This window comes from Mustela nivalis (genome assembly GCF_964662115.1).
Source record: "Mustela nivalis genome assembly, contig: HAP1_SCAFFOLD_755, whole genome shotgun sequence".
NCBI classification, from domain to species: domain Eukaryota; kingdom Metazoa; phylum Chordata; class Mammalia; order Carnivora; family Mustelidae; genus Mustela; species Mustela nivalis.
The window spans coordinates 244,245-260,696 of NW_028135908.1; the positions used below are offsets into that span (position 1 = coordinate 244,245).

The 16,452-nt window shown below is 47.1% G+C and overlaps 1 pseudogene across 1 annotated transcript in view; it reads left to right on the forward strand.

Annotated features, from left to right (window-relative positions):
• The window catches only part of LOC309857475 (myomegalin-like), a 58,657-nt pseudogene that overhangs the window by 31,896 nt on the left and 10,309 nt on the right, over positions 1 to 16,452 (forward strand). Inside the window, exons 8-16 of the transcript in view lie at positions 507 to 743; positions 3,861 to 3,924; positions 4,972 to 5,195; positions 5,808 to 5,950; positions 8,290 to 8,475; positions 12,360 to 12,532; positions 12,894 to 12,972; positions 13,985 to 14,116; positions 14,762 to 14,881. The product of the transcript in view is annotated as a myomegalin-like (transcript). The remainder of the gene's footprint in view (positions 1 to 506; positions 744 to 3,860; positions 3,925 to 4,971; positions 5,196 to 5,807; positions 5,951 to 8,289; positions 8,476 to 12,359; positions 12,533 to 12,893; positions 12,973 to 13,984; positions 14,117 to 14,761; positions 14,882 to 16,452) is intronic.

Below are 16,452 nucleotides of genomic sequence, written 5' to 3' on the forward strand. Positions count from 1 at the left end.
ATTTATTTATTTTACATAATGTCTCAACCCAACGTGGGGCTTGAACTCCTGACCCCATCATCAAGAGTCGTGAGCTCTTCTTACTGAGCCAGACAGCCAGGTGTCCCAGGATTAAGTAATTCTAGTCACTGAACTTATTTTTATTTATTGTATCTATTGAATATCTACTCAATAAATACATTTAGTGTTTCTTGAGTATCAGCTGTGAATGTACACTCTACTAGTCCCTTGAAGAATGTAAAATTGGGCACCATATTTACCTCCATAGGACCTAGTATTTTCCTGGACATAGGGCTAACTTGCACAAAACATTGTAAAAATCACTAAATTTCTAAACTGACATCATGTATCAGAACAGGATTTACTCTTAAATACTTTGGCTTCTGTGCCAGAATTTTGCCTGGGGAGCTCCTTTGAAATGCTCTCATGGAAATCTCTACTGAAGGCCCGTAATTTCACATTCACTCATTTTCATTCTTACTTTTTCCTCTTCTCTTCTGTATTAGGAAATATGATTCCCTGATTCAGGATCAGGCCTGAGAGCTGTCATACCTATGCCAGAAGAGACAAGAAAGGAGAGGCATCTGTTACCTTCTCACATAGCAAGCAAAAGATACAGTAAAAAACTTTTGAGGACCTTTTTAGGAGCAGTGACATTGAATACTACCTGGGACAGAGCTTCTGCGAGCAACTTGCCCAGGGAAGTCAGTTGACAGAGAGGATTACCAGCAAATTCAGTACCAGTAAGTTGGCCACAGGGCTTTGGCACACACTCAGTCACTCCCATAGCCCCAGGCCCAGGTGGCCACCACACCACCACCACAGTTTCTAACCCAGGTCCTGCTTCCACTTCATTTCCTGGGGCCATTACAGGAGCAGAATTGGTCAGTGGGGAACACTGAGGAGAAACACAGGATTTGGAGGTCATGATTGCAATGGCAGAAACTGATGCACTCATGGCAAGTCACCTTTAGGGAAGCAGACTGTGTCCATCCAGAAAGGGAGAAAAGGGAGAAAAGATCAGAAAAGATCAGAGGATGTCATCATAGTGAAAAGAGCCTGACCTGAGAATTGCAAGACCCCAGTGGTAGCCTGGATGCTGCCATTAATTTGCTTTGAGCAATGGTTTAGCCTTTCAGTGTCTCTTTGTTTATCACATGGTGTCATTCGTGCATATAATTCCATTATAGTTAAAGCACCCTGCCCTTTGGACATGGCTTGGGCACTGAATGTTGTAGTGCAAGGGCTAGGAATACGGGGTTTTTTTTTAATTTATTTTTTATTTTCAGCATAACAGTATTCATTGTTTTTGCACCACACCCAGTGCTCCATGCAATCCATGCCCTCTATAGTACCCACCACCTGGTACCCCGACCTCCCACCCCCCGCCCCTTCAAACCCCTCAGATTGTTTTTCAGAGTCCATAGTCTCTCATAGTTCACCTCCCCTTTCAATTTCCCCCACCTCCCTTCTCCTCTCTAACTCCCCATGTCCTCCATGCTATTTGTTATGCTCCACAAATAAGTGAAACCATATGATAACTGACTCTCTCTGCTTGACTTATTTCACTCAGCATCATTTCTTCCAGTCCCGTCCATGTTGCTACAAAAGTTGGGTATTCGTCCTTTCTGATGGAGGCATAATACCCCATAGTGTATATGGACCACATCTTCCTTATCCATTCTTCCGCTGAAGGGCATCGTGGTTCTTTCCATAGTTTGGCGACCGTGGCCATTGCTGCTATAAACATTGGGGTACAGATGGCCCTTCTTTTCACGACATCTGTATCTTTGGGATAAATACCCAGGAGTGCAATTACAGGGAAGTTCTATTTTTAATTTCTTGAGGAATCTCCACACTGTTCTCCAAAGAGGCTGCACCAACTTGCATTCCCACCAGCAATGGAAGAGGGTTCCCCTTTCTCCACATCCCCTCCAACACATGTTTCCTGTCTTGCTAATTTTGGCCATTCTAACTGGTGTAAGGTGATATCTCAATGCAGTTTTAATTTGAATCTCCCTGATGGCTAGTGATGATGAACATTTTTTCATGTGTCTGATAGCCATTTGTATGTCCTCATTGGAGAAGTGTCTGTTCGTATCTTCTGCCCATTTTTGATATGATTGTCTGTTTTGTGTGTGTTGAGTTTGAGGACTTAATTATAGATCCTGGATATCAACCTTTTGTCTGTACTGTCATTTGCAAATATCTTCTCCCATTCCGTGGGTTGCCTCTTTGTTTTCTTGACTGTTTCCTTGGCTGTGCAAAAGCTTTTGATTTTGATGAAGTCCCAAAAGTTTATCTTCGCTTTTGTTTCCTTTGCCTTTGGAGACATATCTTGAAAGAAGTTGCTGTGGTTGATATCGAAGCGATTACCTCTAGGATTCTGATGTATTCCTGTCTCACATTGAGGTCTTTTATCCATTTTGAGTTTATCTTTGTGTACGGTGTAAGAGAATGGTCGAGTTTCGTTCTTCTACATATAGCTGCCCAGTTTTCCCAGCACCATTTATTGAAGAGACTGTCTTTTTTCCACTGTATATTTTTTCCTGTTTTGTCGAAGATTACTTGACCATAGAGTTGAGGGTCCATATCTGGGCTCTCTACTCTGTTCCACTGGTCTATGTGTCTGTTTGTATGGAATCAGAAGAGACCCTGAATCGCTAAGGAAATGTTGAAAAACAAAAATAAAATGGGGGGCATCACATTACCTGATTTCAAGCTTTACTACAAAGCTGTGATCACCAAGACAGCATGGTACTGGCATAAAAACAGAAACATAGACCAGGAATACGGGTTTTTGTTGTTGTTGTTGTTGTTTTAAGCTTTTTTTTTAAATAATTTTTTATTTTTATAAACATATATTTTTATCCCCAGTGGTACAGGTCTGTGAATTACCAGGTTTACACACTTCACAGCACTCACCAAAGCACATACCCTCCCCAATGTCCATAACCCCACCCCGCTTCTCCCAAAACCCCTCCCCCCCCAGCAACCCTCAGTTTGTTTTGTGAGATTAAGAGTCACTTATGGTTTGTCAACCTCCCAATCCCATCTTGTTTCATTGATTCTTCTCCTACCCACTTAAGCCCCCATGTTGCATCACCACTTCCTCATATCAGGGAGATCATATGATAGTTGTCTTTCTCTGCTTGATTTATTTCACTAAGCATGATACGCTCTATGACCCAGCAATTGCACTACTGGGTATTTACCCTAAAGATACAAATGTAGTGATCTGAAGGGGCACGTGCACCCGAATGTTTATAGCAGCAATGTCCACAATAGCCAAACTATGGAAAGAACCTAGATGTCCATCAACAGATGAATGGATAAAGAAGTGGATGGAATACGGGTTTTTTATTGGAGTTCTTTACTTAGAAGACATTTCCTGAGAGTACCAAGAGATAGTGGGATCAGTCTTGGGAGCCAACCATCCCACACACTGGTGGCAGGTGCAGAGGTGGTACAGGATGGTTTGTCATCTCTCAGAGCAAGAGTGGGCTCTCCATGAATGCTATGATGGGACACAGAGCATGCATCTGGGAGTGAGTCTGTGGCAGGCTTGGAAGGTGGAATATTCCAGAGAGAAGCTGAACAAGTGTGCTTCAAACTTCTTTGCATTGATTTAGGGTAGAGGAAGTCCTGAGGCTGATCACGAGGTCAGGGGAGGTCTGCCTGGTGAGTTCAAGAGAGCCCACAGGTCTACCCTCTGAGGATACAATCTGCAACCTTCCCAAGTAATTCTCCTACATGTCTTGGACATACACAGAGGAATCACCATTCTGCACCCACAAATGCTCTTGCATTCATGATGTAGGAAGTGGGATCTGTTTAATTTCTTACCATGTCTTTCTGAGTTTGGCTTTCTGAGGATCATAAAAGTGAGAAAGATCAAGTTGGACTTGAACTGCTGGCCCTCAGGTAACTTGAAATAGGATCTGGTAAAGGAATCTGGAACAAGGCCCAAAGGGGTCCAGGGTGACTGTAACTTTACAAATCAGGGCAGGGAAATGCTGATTATAACATTTTTATATATTCATGAGACACTTTAGCCTCTCTTTTGCTATAATTCTGTTGATTTCTATCGTGTAATTATTCTCCAGGTTTAGTAACCTAGACTCATCCTGACCCAACAGGAAACTAACCAGGTTCCAGGGGTCTTGGCACCCCCAAGGCTCTCCTCTGCTTTCTTCCCAGATGTTTAAAGATGAGGCTGTGCAGCTATGTTCACTTAACCTAAGTTGGTCGGCTCATTTAGTAATAGTCCAGTTCTCCCTGGGGGAAAAAAAGAATTGAAGAACCATAATGTAGTTCCTCAGAGGGGAAAGGCCTGGGTATTGCAGATGCCTGGGAGGCTGCAGTCTCTCAGGAACCAGTTTTCAATGAGTCACTGCAGAAAATCTTACCATGTACAGTAAAATATGGGCTCAAAATCCGTAGCTGTAGCCTCTAGTCCAAGCATCTCTCTGTTGGAAGCCTGCTTTAGGCCACATGGTGCTGCTTCAAATCCCTGCAGTGAAGAGCAAAGCATTTTGGTTTTGTTTTCATTGCTAATCCATCCCAGACACATACCTGGGCTGTAGCTCAATCATCCACATGATTCCACGCATCTTGCTCTCGGTTGTCAAGGGCGATGCCAGACTGCTGCGTGTTTGTCACCGCTTACCTTCTTGGAGACTGGTAACCAGCAGTTCTTGGGGCCACACTTGGAGCAGCTGTGCCTTACAGGGCTGGCTGAGTCTCTGCTAGTTTCTGGTGTCTCCTGTGGCCAGTGCCCTGGATAGTGATTGCTCCTCTTTCTCCCACTGCACCCCACCTACTCTCCGCCCCTAACCAGTGATAAGTTATTTTGATGGTTCTTCACAGGAAAGGTTCCCTTGACTTAGGTGGCTTTTCCCGTGTGCCTTGGTCAGGACAAGTTGGGCTGGTGCCCTTGGCTTCGCCTATTGTCTCCTTACACCCCACTAGGGTCAACAGAGAGCTGCAGGAGAAGGAGAAAGTGATTGAGGTCCAGTAGGCCAAGCTGGACGCCCGGTCCCTCATGCCCTCCAGCAGCCACGACTTGTCGGACTCCCGGCACTCTCCCAGCAGCTCCTCCTTCCTGTCTGATGAGCTGGAAGTCTGCTCTGACATGGATGTAGCCAGTGAGTACACATAGTACAAACAGAAGAAGGCACTGCCTGGTCACTCAGGTAACCTCCTGTTTCTCTAGCCAGGCCTTATAGATCCTCGCTGGTGTGTGTCAGGCTGAACATGGCCCTGGGACCAAGCACCAAGTACAGGCCCCAGTGCCTCAGATCTTTGCTCTGCTCCTGACTCTGCAGGGTGTTTCTGGGTCTCCATTGCACTTGCAACCTGGTAGACCCAAGGGGAAGTGCAGTGGGAAAAGCGAGAACATCCAGGCAGGTTCTTCCCCATTGTCTCATGAGCACAGACCGTCTGTCTTACTTCCTTCTTCAAATGGGACATAATCTCCCTCCTGCAGAGGTCTTGCTCACTGCGTATCCTGAACTAGTGTCCCCTGGGTATCTGTCAGCAGTCACGGATGCTGTCGTTCCCACCTGGTACTTTTGGAAATGCCATTTTCACAGTTTCTAGGTCTGGGCCCCACTCCCACCCCTAAGGTGGCTTGCCTCCCTCAAGAAGCTATCTGCAAGCAAGGAAATGAACACGGCTCACAGTGTTTGTGCTTGGTGCTTTCCCAGAAAGCCAGGCCCTGCCTTGGTACCCCTGGCTCAATAGAAGGCCAGATTCCAGTTCTTTGTCGACCACCAAACATTTTCTTTCATTCATGGGTTTTGTAGATTCCATCCATCATTTAAGTCATTCCACTGTACTGTCTTCTAAGCCATCACCTCGGGAGGTTAAGGCTGAACCCAGCAGCAACCCCATCAGCTTGTCAGCTCCCCAGAACCACCCCCCCAGGAGGCCAGCCAGGCCCATCCAGGTATGCGACAGCCAACACAGCGGGAGCGCTGTCTCCTCTCCCTCAGCAGTTCTTCAGGGACGAATGTTTCCACTGTCAGAGGCTTCTAGACATCAGATCCTAGATGAAATCAAGAGGCCTTCCTAGTCCACCAATTGTGTCTGCATTTTCTTGGTTCTAAATATTTTAGGCAAATCAGAGATCTGCAGTTGACTTTGATCAGAATACCAATTTTGACCAGTAGTCAGTGAATCCTTTTAAAGTAAACATTTTCATTTCTTTCTTTCATTTCACTCTGGGGAGCAAAGAGGCAAAAGGGGTCTCTCCCATGATTATAGTCACCACAGAACAAAAAGAAAGTCACTTCATGGCTAGCCTGGAAGCATTACCCATTTATCTTCAGGGCAAGCCTCTGCAACAACTTGGGATGCTTCAGGATCCTATAAGATTCTGTTCACATTACATGGCCATTCATTCATGGACTTATGAACAGCTGGGCAGCTCCTGATATGTACGTAGTGCCTGTCCTGAAGCCAGATGGAGGGGTACATTTCATTTAGCTGCCCCAACTTAATTGCCAGGAGTGTGCTGTTCAGTTAGAGCCCCACACCAGCGATGGCAAGAAGAAGGCAAGCCTTGTCCCTGCCTCCTACCCCTTGCCACAACCAGCTGGCTGCCCTCGGTGTGGTTTGTCATAAGGTGCCCGCAGAAGGCACAGTGCTGTTCTTCTGTGGCTCCCATTTCTCCTGAGAGCCCATCAGCCAAAATCTTAAGAAGGGAATGTTTCTAACCCTTTCTGAGCTGGGGCTCAAGGTTTCTGGGCCAGAGTAGGCAGCAGCTGGCCCAGGAAGTCATGGGGAAAACCTGTTTGCCTAGTGTTATAGACATCTGTGCAAATGCTCTGGGGTCAAAAGGAGCAGAAGGCCAGGGGTTTTAAATCAGAATGCCTACCTGAAGGATGCCTGACCTGTGTCACTGGGCAATGTGGGGGTCCTCGCAGTGTTTCTCTGACAGTGTATCAGCATCCCGGGGCAAGGGATGTGATTAGAGTGTACTCATTGTTTTCCACGGCAGGCATTCTCCACAGACCAGTCTTGGTTTCTGCTCCCTCCACAGGCTTCCTGCCATATAACTGTTTTTAGGAAAGAGAAGATAGATTCAGACTTCAGAATGTCCCAGGGTCCCTAAAGACTTGTCCATAGATGGACTACATCATGGTCATCTGTGGAGATCTACTTTAAAGGCAAGTTTCCAAGCCCTCCTCCCAAAGTTTATGACTTAGTAGAACAGAGCCTGAAGCAACTGCACACATTAAGAATTTTTCCTAAGTGATTTGAATGCCTAGACTGGCATGCAAGCTATTGTGTCTGAGTCACTTTACCAAGACCTTGATTTTTCTTTTGGTGAATGAATGTGTTGACTTGAGATTCTCAGGTTTGTCTCCATGAGACTTGCATGACACGAATGAGGAATTCACATTTCCCCACAGTCCTAGCCCGCTTCTGCCCTCCTCAGGGTGAGCCCTCATACTCTCAGAGGAGCTCCAGGTGTAGGAAGTCTTGTCACAGGGGCAAGGACCGACTCCCACTCAGGGGTGATTGGGAGCATTAGTGTGAGGACATCCTGACCCCTCTGTGCCTGGAACAGTTGGGAGAGGCTCTCATAGCTGCCTGGCATACAGCTATGCCACCTTGCCTGCTTTAGCCGGTTGTTTCCAAGATGAGCATAGAATATGTATGCCAGAAGTCCCCAGCAAGGGAGAAGGCAGAAGGGTCTGCTAAGCCTGGCTCTTGGGTGGCAACCCTGGCCCTTCACCTTGTTAGCTGTCACCATGCTGAATGATAGTCGCACCCCAAGGAGACATCAGGACAATAAATAGTTTCATTTTCTCCATCTTTTCCCCATTTCTTTCTTTCTTTTTTTAATTTATTTTTTATTTATTTGTAGCATAACAGTATTCATTATTTTTGCACCACACCCAGTGCTCCATGCAATCTGTGCCCTCTATAATACCCACCACCTGGTACCCCAACCTCCCACCCCCCACCCCTTCAAAACCCTCAGATTGTTTTTCAGAGTCCATAGTCTCTCATGGTTCATCTCCCCTTCCAATTTCCCTCAACTCCTTTCTCCTCTCTAACTCCCCATGTCCTCCATGCTATTTGTTATGCTCCACAAATAAGTGAAACCACATGATAATTGACTCTCTCTGCTTGACTTATTTCACTCAGCATAATCTCTTCCAGTCCCATCCATGTTGCTACAAAAGTTGGGTATTCATCCTTTCTGATGGAGGCATAATACTCCATTCCTTTCTTTCTAATGACGTATCTCCTTTCTTCCCAACTCTGTGTTTCTAGGCCTTCACTTTCCCTCCATACGCACGCTGGTTAGCCTTCCCCAGGCACCACTGCCCTCAACAGCACCCAGCTTCCTGCCTTTCAGCCCCACTGGCCCTCCCCTCCTTGGCTGCTGTGAGACCCCCGTGGTCTCCTTGGCAGAGGCTCAGCAGGAGCTGCAGATGCTTCAGAAACAACTGGGAGAAAGTGAGCACTTCCTGTGGTCTTCATGTGCTTGGGCCAGGCTGCCCCACCCCACGTGGCCCTGCAGGGCTTTGGCTTTGTGGCGGAGTTTTGAAAAATGACCTAGGGTACACACGTCAATAGCAGGGGACTGGCGGGTGGCCCTCCTTGCTTTTTTGGGGGGAAATACCTTCACTGCTGTCTTTCTGGTGTGTGTGTGTCTCATCATTTCATCAGGTCCTAGACCTGCTCCTGTCCCACTGCTGCCAGTATGGGATACCAGCAAGTCTGCTGAAATCCTGACACAGCGGTGATGTGTCAGCAGGCAGGGCACAGGTGAGAGCTTTTGTGCCTTGCCTATATAGGCGAGACAAAGTGGCCATTTCCAGTGAGTCCTTTCCATGCTTACGATAGTCTCCCGCTGTGAAACACACTCTTCATCAAGTTTGGCTCCTGACATCATTAGGTTGAGGGTGTGAAGGGTAGTAGCAGTACAGGGATTCAGAAGAGGTGACAAAGCCCCCCTTCCTAGGGTACAAGGTTCATTTCTACCCTGGGACAGGTGACAGGTTGGCGGCTCAGACTGGAAGCACAGGCTGTGATACCTGATTGTAAATTCTGTCCTCTGACTCCCAGAGATCATTGATTGTATTGATGATGACCATACAGAGCCTATAACGGTTATTTTTTTGGAAAGGCTTTGATATATGTCTGGGTTGGATGACTCATTGTAAAAATTGTTGGTGTGGGGTCATTTATAGCTTAGAAAGAAAAACCCTCAAATGAGGAATTTGCTCTCTAGTAATGCTTTAAAAAAAAAAAAAACCTAGAAATCAGTTTGATGTTACCTTAAAACCACATTCTGTGCCATCAATAAATAAATAAATAAATAAATAAAGGCCCAGATGAGCCAGAGATTGATGGTAAAGGAAACCAGGCACAGTGTCCAGTGACCTAGGACCACAGCTGAGAATTCATATACTTGAAGCCCCAGTTGTCATTTAGTCCAGCTTATTTTTTATGTCAATCCTGAAAGTGACCACACTCTTTAGTCTACTCTGTCCCAGTTTGATTCCCAGAACCAATTAGATAACATCATTTTGGGGGGGGGGGGTATCTTTTTTTATATATATAATTTTTTATTTTTTATAAACATATATTTTTATCCCCAGGGGTACAGGTCTGTGAATCACCAGGTTTACACACTTCACAGCACTCACCAAAGCACATACCCTCCCCAATGTCCATAATCCCACCCCCTTCTCCCAAACCCCCTCCCCCCAGGAGACAAACCATAAGATAACATCATTTTTAAGAAAGTTTGTACATCTCCCTTTTTGAAGGCAGTAACATCAAAAAGACTTCCTCCTGCTTATCACAGCTTTACCCAGGTGTAGCAGTCGAGGCTAACCCAGCAACACAAACCAGGTCTTCCTGAGCCTCACACCACATGTGTGATAGGTAGAGCCCAGGCAGGGAACTAAGGCTCAGGGAAATAGAGCTACTTGTTTAAGGTCACTAGTAAGTGGGAGAGATGGGCTTGAATCCAGGTCACAGTCCTGTGTTTCCATGATACCTTTTCTGTCTAGGATGGTTTTGTTACCATCCTGCTCAGAGCTAAGCTCAAAAAATTCTGGAAGACCCTTGAAACAATCTTTTCTCTGTCTCTTTAGAGATCAGTAGACAGTTCATCAGAACCTCTGATCTAGAATTTGACATTTTAGCAGATCTGGAACCAACAGTTGATGGAAAACAATTTTGTCCCATATCAAAATGGCAAGAGAGATCTCTAGCTGACTTTTCTTCTCCTTTACCTTTCTGTATTTGTCAGTTTGTCCAAAAGGAGAGATAGGAGACATCTGTGCATGAAAAAAGGGTCTGTTGATGGGATCAAGTCATACCTAGTCTGAGCCATTGACCATGGCTGGTCCATCGACCGTTTGAATGGTCCCAGCTTTGGTGAGCAAGATTACAGCCCTGTCTTTTCTGTCCTGAAGCACAGGCCTCTCTGAGGGATGGCAGCTTACCAGTGTTCCTTGTCTGCTTGAAAACAAGCTTCCTCGTGCCTTCTTGGGGCACGGTGGGGCAAAGATCTCTTTGTGTTAGAGTCTGTCTGGTGTCTTTGCATGGTTTAGGGCATGTGCTCTCTCTTGTGTGGCCTGGGCAACCAGGAACAGCTGATCCCTGTTACTGATAGACTTGAACTCTTCTACAGCCTTGGTTAAAAAGTAAGCTGTCAACTACCCCTGATTTCCCCCTTTTCCTTGTGTTGGCCTGGGGAGAAAGGGGGTGTAAAAGAGGCAGGAAATCACATCTTTACAAATCCCAACTAAAATCTAGATGTTGAGGGTCACGTGGGTAGCTCAGTGACTCTCAGTGAGTTAGGCATCTGACTCTAGATCTCAGCTCAAGTCTTGATCTCAGGGTGATGAGTTCAAGCCCCACATTGGGCTGCACACTGGACATGAAGCCTACTTTAAAAAAATAAAAGATTCAGGGCCATCTGGGTGGCTCAGTGGGTTAAAGCCTCTGCCTTCAGCTCAGGTCATGATCCCAGGGTCCTGGGATCGAGCCCCGCGTTGGGCACTCTGCTCCGCAGGGAGCCTGCTTCCTCCTCTCTCTGCCTGCCTCTCTGCTTACTTGTGATTTCTCTCTGTCAAATAAATAAATAAAATCTTTAAAAAAATAAAAAGTGCTCATTAAAAAAAAAAGATTCAAATGCTGACACAGTTTATCCCCCAGTGATCCTAATGAACATCTATTATTTTGCATATTGAGGAAGGAGAGACCCATGATGGGTACTTCTCAAATTTTGCTGCCATTAGAATCACCTGGGATGGTTTTAAAACACCCAGTGCCCAGGGGCGCCTGGGTGGCTCAGTGGATTAAGCCGCTGCCTTCGGCTCAGGTCATGATCTCAGTGTCCTGGGATCGAGCCCCGCATCAGGCTCTTTGCTCAGCGGGAGCCTGCTTCCTCCTCTCTCTCTGCCTGACTCTCCGCCTACTTGTGATCTTTCTCTCTGTCAAATAAATAAATAAAATCTTAAAAAAAAAAAAAAAAAACACCCAGTGCCCAAGCTGTATCCCAAGTTAAGGCAAAATCTCTGGGAGGTCCAGGCATCAGTATATGCTTGTTTACATTTTCCGAAGTGACTGTAGTGTGTAGATAAATTTGAGAACCAGTTACAAATGGAGATAAAAATTGACAAGTAGCCAATTGCATTATCCCCTCTGAGGAGTTTGGCTTGGTTGGAGGGAATGATGACCTCTTCCTCTTTGCTTAGGTCAAGTTACCTGCTTACTATGCTGCCCATGCTGATAATCCCTGAAGGAAAGCAGTCTCTGAATAGGAATATCCTAAACTACAGACCTGCCCACCTCTCTCTGTCTCTCCCACAGCCTGGACTTCTTTTCACATAGAAGCAAAGACGAATTGGCGCAGGGGAAAGCCCATGATTTCCTAAGATTTATGAGAGCATCAGTCTATGTTAAATAAAAGGTCCCACATCACTCTGTGGATGCTAGCATTGAACACATCTATGAATAAGAATGTGCTATTTCCTCCAACTTTGGGACTGAGTTCTCCTTCCAGAACTTTCCTGGACTGTATCGTGAGGAATTATATTAGAAGCCAGGAGTGCAGCCTCTTGACTTTTCCTTTGTGTACACTGGTGACTTCCACATACTTTGTCCATCCTCCGCCTCTTGGTGTCTCATGCCAGCAAACACATGAGGTGAAAGTTATGGCTTCTAGGTTATGGTCTTCATCTAACTGGTATTCCACAATGGACTGGGATTTCTGACATCGCACATGTCCCCTTTAGTGTCCACTCTTAGCAACCCCACACTTCCTTGCTGGTCCTTCCCTTCCAATCCTCTCTTCCTCACTCTGGTTTCTTTCTGCCCAGGTGTCAGCACCGTGCATTCTGCTTCCCCATCTGCACTGCCAAGCAACCATTTAGAAGCCAGCTCTTCTCACTATCTCAACCCCGCCCAGCCCCACTCTCCACTGAGGGGCGGCCCAGAACTGGGCAAAATCCTGGAGCCCGGCTATCTGGGCAGCGGCAGCCAGTGGGATGTGGTGAGGCCTCAGAAAGGGAGTTTATCCATATAATAATTGACTCTCTCTGCTTGACTGATTTCACTCAGCATAATCTCTTCATATGGTTTCACTTATTTGTGGAGCATAACAAATAGCATGGAGGACATGGGGAGTTACAGAGGAGAAGGGAGATGGGGGAAATTGGAAGGGGAAGTGAACTATGAGAGACTATGGACTCTAAAAAACAATCTGAGGGGTTTGAAGGGGCGGGGGGGTGGGAGGTCGGGGTACCAGTTGGTGGGTATTATCGAGGGCACAGATTGCATGGAGCACTGGGTGTGGTGAAAAAATAATGAATACTGTTATGCCAAAAATAAACTAAAAAATAAATTAAAAAAAGAAAAAGAAAAAGAAAGGGAGTGTATCAGGCGACCTGTGCTCAGGATCCTCTGTGTGTCAGCTTAACTCCAAACCCCCAGGTAAAAAACATAAAGCCAAACAGGTAGGTCTGTGAAATGAAATCTCATTTAGAGTCTTCTAGCTGGACAGGGGCATTTTTCATTTCTCTAGTCCCTGGCTCACAGAGTGGGGGTCAAATTTAAGGGTCCTATCTGTGCTGGACCTTCCTAAGTGCCCCACTTCAGCCTCCCTGCCCATGGCCTCAGTGCTATTTGGGGAACTAGGAGAGTCAGCGACACACCTTGTGCTCTCACGTTCATGTCCTTAACCACACAGGAGAAGTTTATATCCATGGACTTCTACATTATGCCTCCTCTCTGAGGCTGGAGGAAGGGCTTGATGCCTCATTAAAGAATACTTCATCAAGTAACCATAAGAATGATATCAGGCTAGAGTGAAGTCTTCCCTAACACACTCAGGAGAGAAAGTCACACTCAGCTCACCACACATTTCCCGACACTTCAGTTATTTTTCTAAACCATGTGGAACTCCCTCACCCTCACCGGTTACACTGGTCACCATACACTTACATTTAAAACTCCCTCATATTTTGGGGCACCTGGGTGGCTCAGCTGGTTAAGTGTCTGCCTTCAGCTCAGGTCATGATCTCAGGGTCCTGGGATCGAGCCCCGCATCGAGGGCTCCCTGCCCAGTGGAAAGTCTGCTTCTCCCTCTCCTTGTGCCCCCCACCTTCTCATTGACTGTGTGTGTGTGTGTGTGTGTGTGTGTGTGTGTGTGTGTGTGTCTCAAATAAATAGTCTTGAAACTTCCTCACACTTAACTGCATGTAGGAGGAGGCCCCTGGGGCATGCTTCACATGGTCTGTCCTGGGTTTGACAGCCTGTTTCCTCTTTAAGCAAAGTTGCTGTGCTCCTGAGTGCCCATGTGAGAAAATGCAGTTGGTGGAAGGGTGGGGATGTTTAGGGATCCTGCTGAGGAACCACTGGCTGTGCCCCACTTCCACCTGGGCCCCCCTGGTGACCAGGATTCCTCATCTTGCACCTCTCCCCGGTCCTGATGGGATGGCTGCAGGGGCTGACCTGCTTGAGGAACATCTTGGAGAGATCGGGAACCTGTACCAGCGCCTGGAGGAGTCCATCTGCATCAATGACTGGCTGTGGGATCCACTTGAACACTGGCTCAGCTGTGCAGCCCGTGGGAGCGGTAGGAGAGGCCCAGAGCTGCCCACGCTGCCACGATTGGGGAGCCTCTGGAGACTGGGCTTTACACTTTCCAAAGCATGTGCTCGATTTTCCTCTACTTGCTCCTTCCAAACAGTCTGGCAAGGCATGGGGGAGGGGGGGTGGGCAGGTGCTCTTATCCTCACTTAGAGCTAAGAGAGAACTTTCCATCTGGCAGAACTAGCAAGGCATGTCTGCAGGACATCTGACTTCCCAGCCCGTCCTTAGTCTGCTCATATATGTGCCTGCTGACCTCTCCACCTTGTCATGGGATTGGCACGTGGTGGAGCCCACTCAGCGGGTGCCCTCCAGCAACCACTCACCAAGGTGGCCATTCTCCCAACACTCTCCTCTCAGGCTGGGGTCCCTTGGAGGCCATTCCTTCTACATGCCCTTGTCCTGCCCCCAGCCCCAAGGGGGCTCCTGCGGGGACAAGAGCCTCTGGAGCAGCTGCAGCTAGGGCACATGGTGGGGTCCGCACAGAAACCAGGCACTTGGCCCGCCAGGCTTGGAGTCCAGGCACTCCTGCTGGGTTGGGACAGTATTTTTGGAGGGACAGAATGGGTAGTTTCTGGAAAGTATCTGTTACCCTAATGTGTAACATGTCTGCTTACACTTTCTGGAACAGGATCTACCTCCAGTTTCTATAGCCCCAGCCTGGAAACCACACCTCAGCTCTACAATGAGAACAGAGTCCTTAAGGAAGAAAACTGAAGCCTTCAGGCTCAGCTGAGTCATGTTTCTAGAGGTGGGTGGTAAAAGCCACACACTGCGCTCCTTCCTGGTCCCTTTCCTCCTGGCCACACCAATCACCTTTTAAAGCCAAGAGAAGAAGGTGGAGATAACAGCTAACCAGATCCTCCAACCCAAAGTCCCATGTGGTTCTCAGTCTAGAAGGGGCTACTTCCTGAGAGGTCCCAACTGTGGGCCCTCACACTCCAAGGTGCTAGAGACAAAGATAGCTCTAAGAAACCCACCACCTCTGTGCAACCCACAGATACTCAGATACTCAGTCATTAGTTATGAACTGGATACCAGTTAGGTGTCTGTTCTCCCTGTCCAGACTTTACTGCAGCCTCATGTGTCTCTCCTGGTACTGAGCTGCCATCCCCGTCTCCTCACTACTTCCCCTCATTCATCCAGTCCAGGCCCCTCTCTTCTCAGTAATCCTCAGGACTCTGTGCCTGGAAGTAACAGCCAGATGTCCTCCAGAGCATTCCCAACACTATTCAATGGGCATCTAAGGGAGATGGGGCATCACTTACTCTGTGACTTGGGGGACAGCTGACCTTCGTGTCAATTGACCTGATCAAATCAATATATGGTCAATAAAAATTATATTTACCTGCAAATATTTATTGAATAGTCATGAAAGACTAATACTTTCCTAAAGGATCAAGCTTAGAATGTTGTGGAACGGGAAGAGATAGCAAGTGATGTTTCTGAATCTGTTTCTTCAGAGCAGGAAGATGTGAGGGGAGAGGTCACTGATGGGGAAGTAATGAGACGTCACAGAGAAGAGAGAAGACACAACTGCTAAACCACCGTTGCATGCTGGGACAGGCTAGCACAGACCTCAGTGGGGAGAAGTCACTAAGATGTGAACAAGCACGGTCAGCCAGGCCCAGGGACTTCCCCCTGGTAGACTGACAGCTCCTGCAGCCTGGTTCTCAGAGTCCCTGTCCTTAGTCTCTGGGAAATCATGCAGGTAATTGAGATTCCACAAGACCAGAAAAGGACAGATGTGCCCATTTGCAAATTGACGAATATAATATATTCTAAAAACTGTAGACAATAAGTCTTGATGTTGCTCTTTAGCAAAATTAAAGAACGGATTATCACAGAGAGGGTGTGTGAACTTAGAAAATAGTGAGCATTAGAAACCACAGCATTTGGGGCTCCTGGGTGGCTCAGTGGGTTAAGACCTCTGCCTTGGCCTCAGGTCATGACCCCAGGGTCCTGGGATCAAGCCCCACATCAGGTTATTTACTCAGTGGGGAGCCTGCTTCCCCCTTTCTCTCTGCCTGCTTCTCTGCCTACTTGTGATTTCTGTCAAATAAATAAATAGAATTGGGGGGGGGGAGAAGCCACAGCTTTTGGGGCACCTGGGTGGCTCAGTTGGTTAAGCGCCTGCCTTTGGCTAAGATCATGATCCCAGGGTCCTGGGATGGAGCCCCCTGCTCAGCAGGGAGAGGAGTCTGTGTCTCCCTCTCCCTCTGTTTCCTCCCTGCTGCTCCTGCTCTATCTCTCTCTCTCAAATAAATAAATTTTCAAAAGGGAGGGAGAAAGGAACAGAAGAAGGAATGAAGGAAAGGAGGA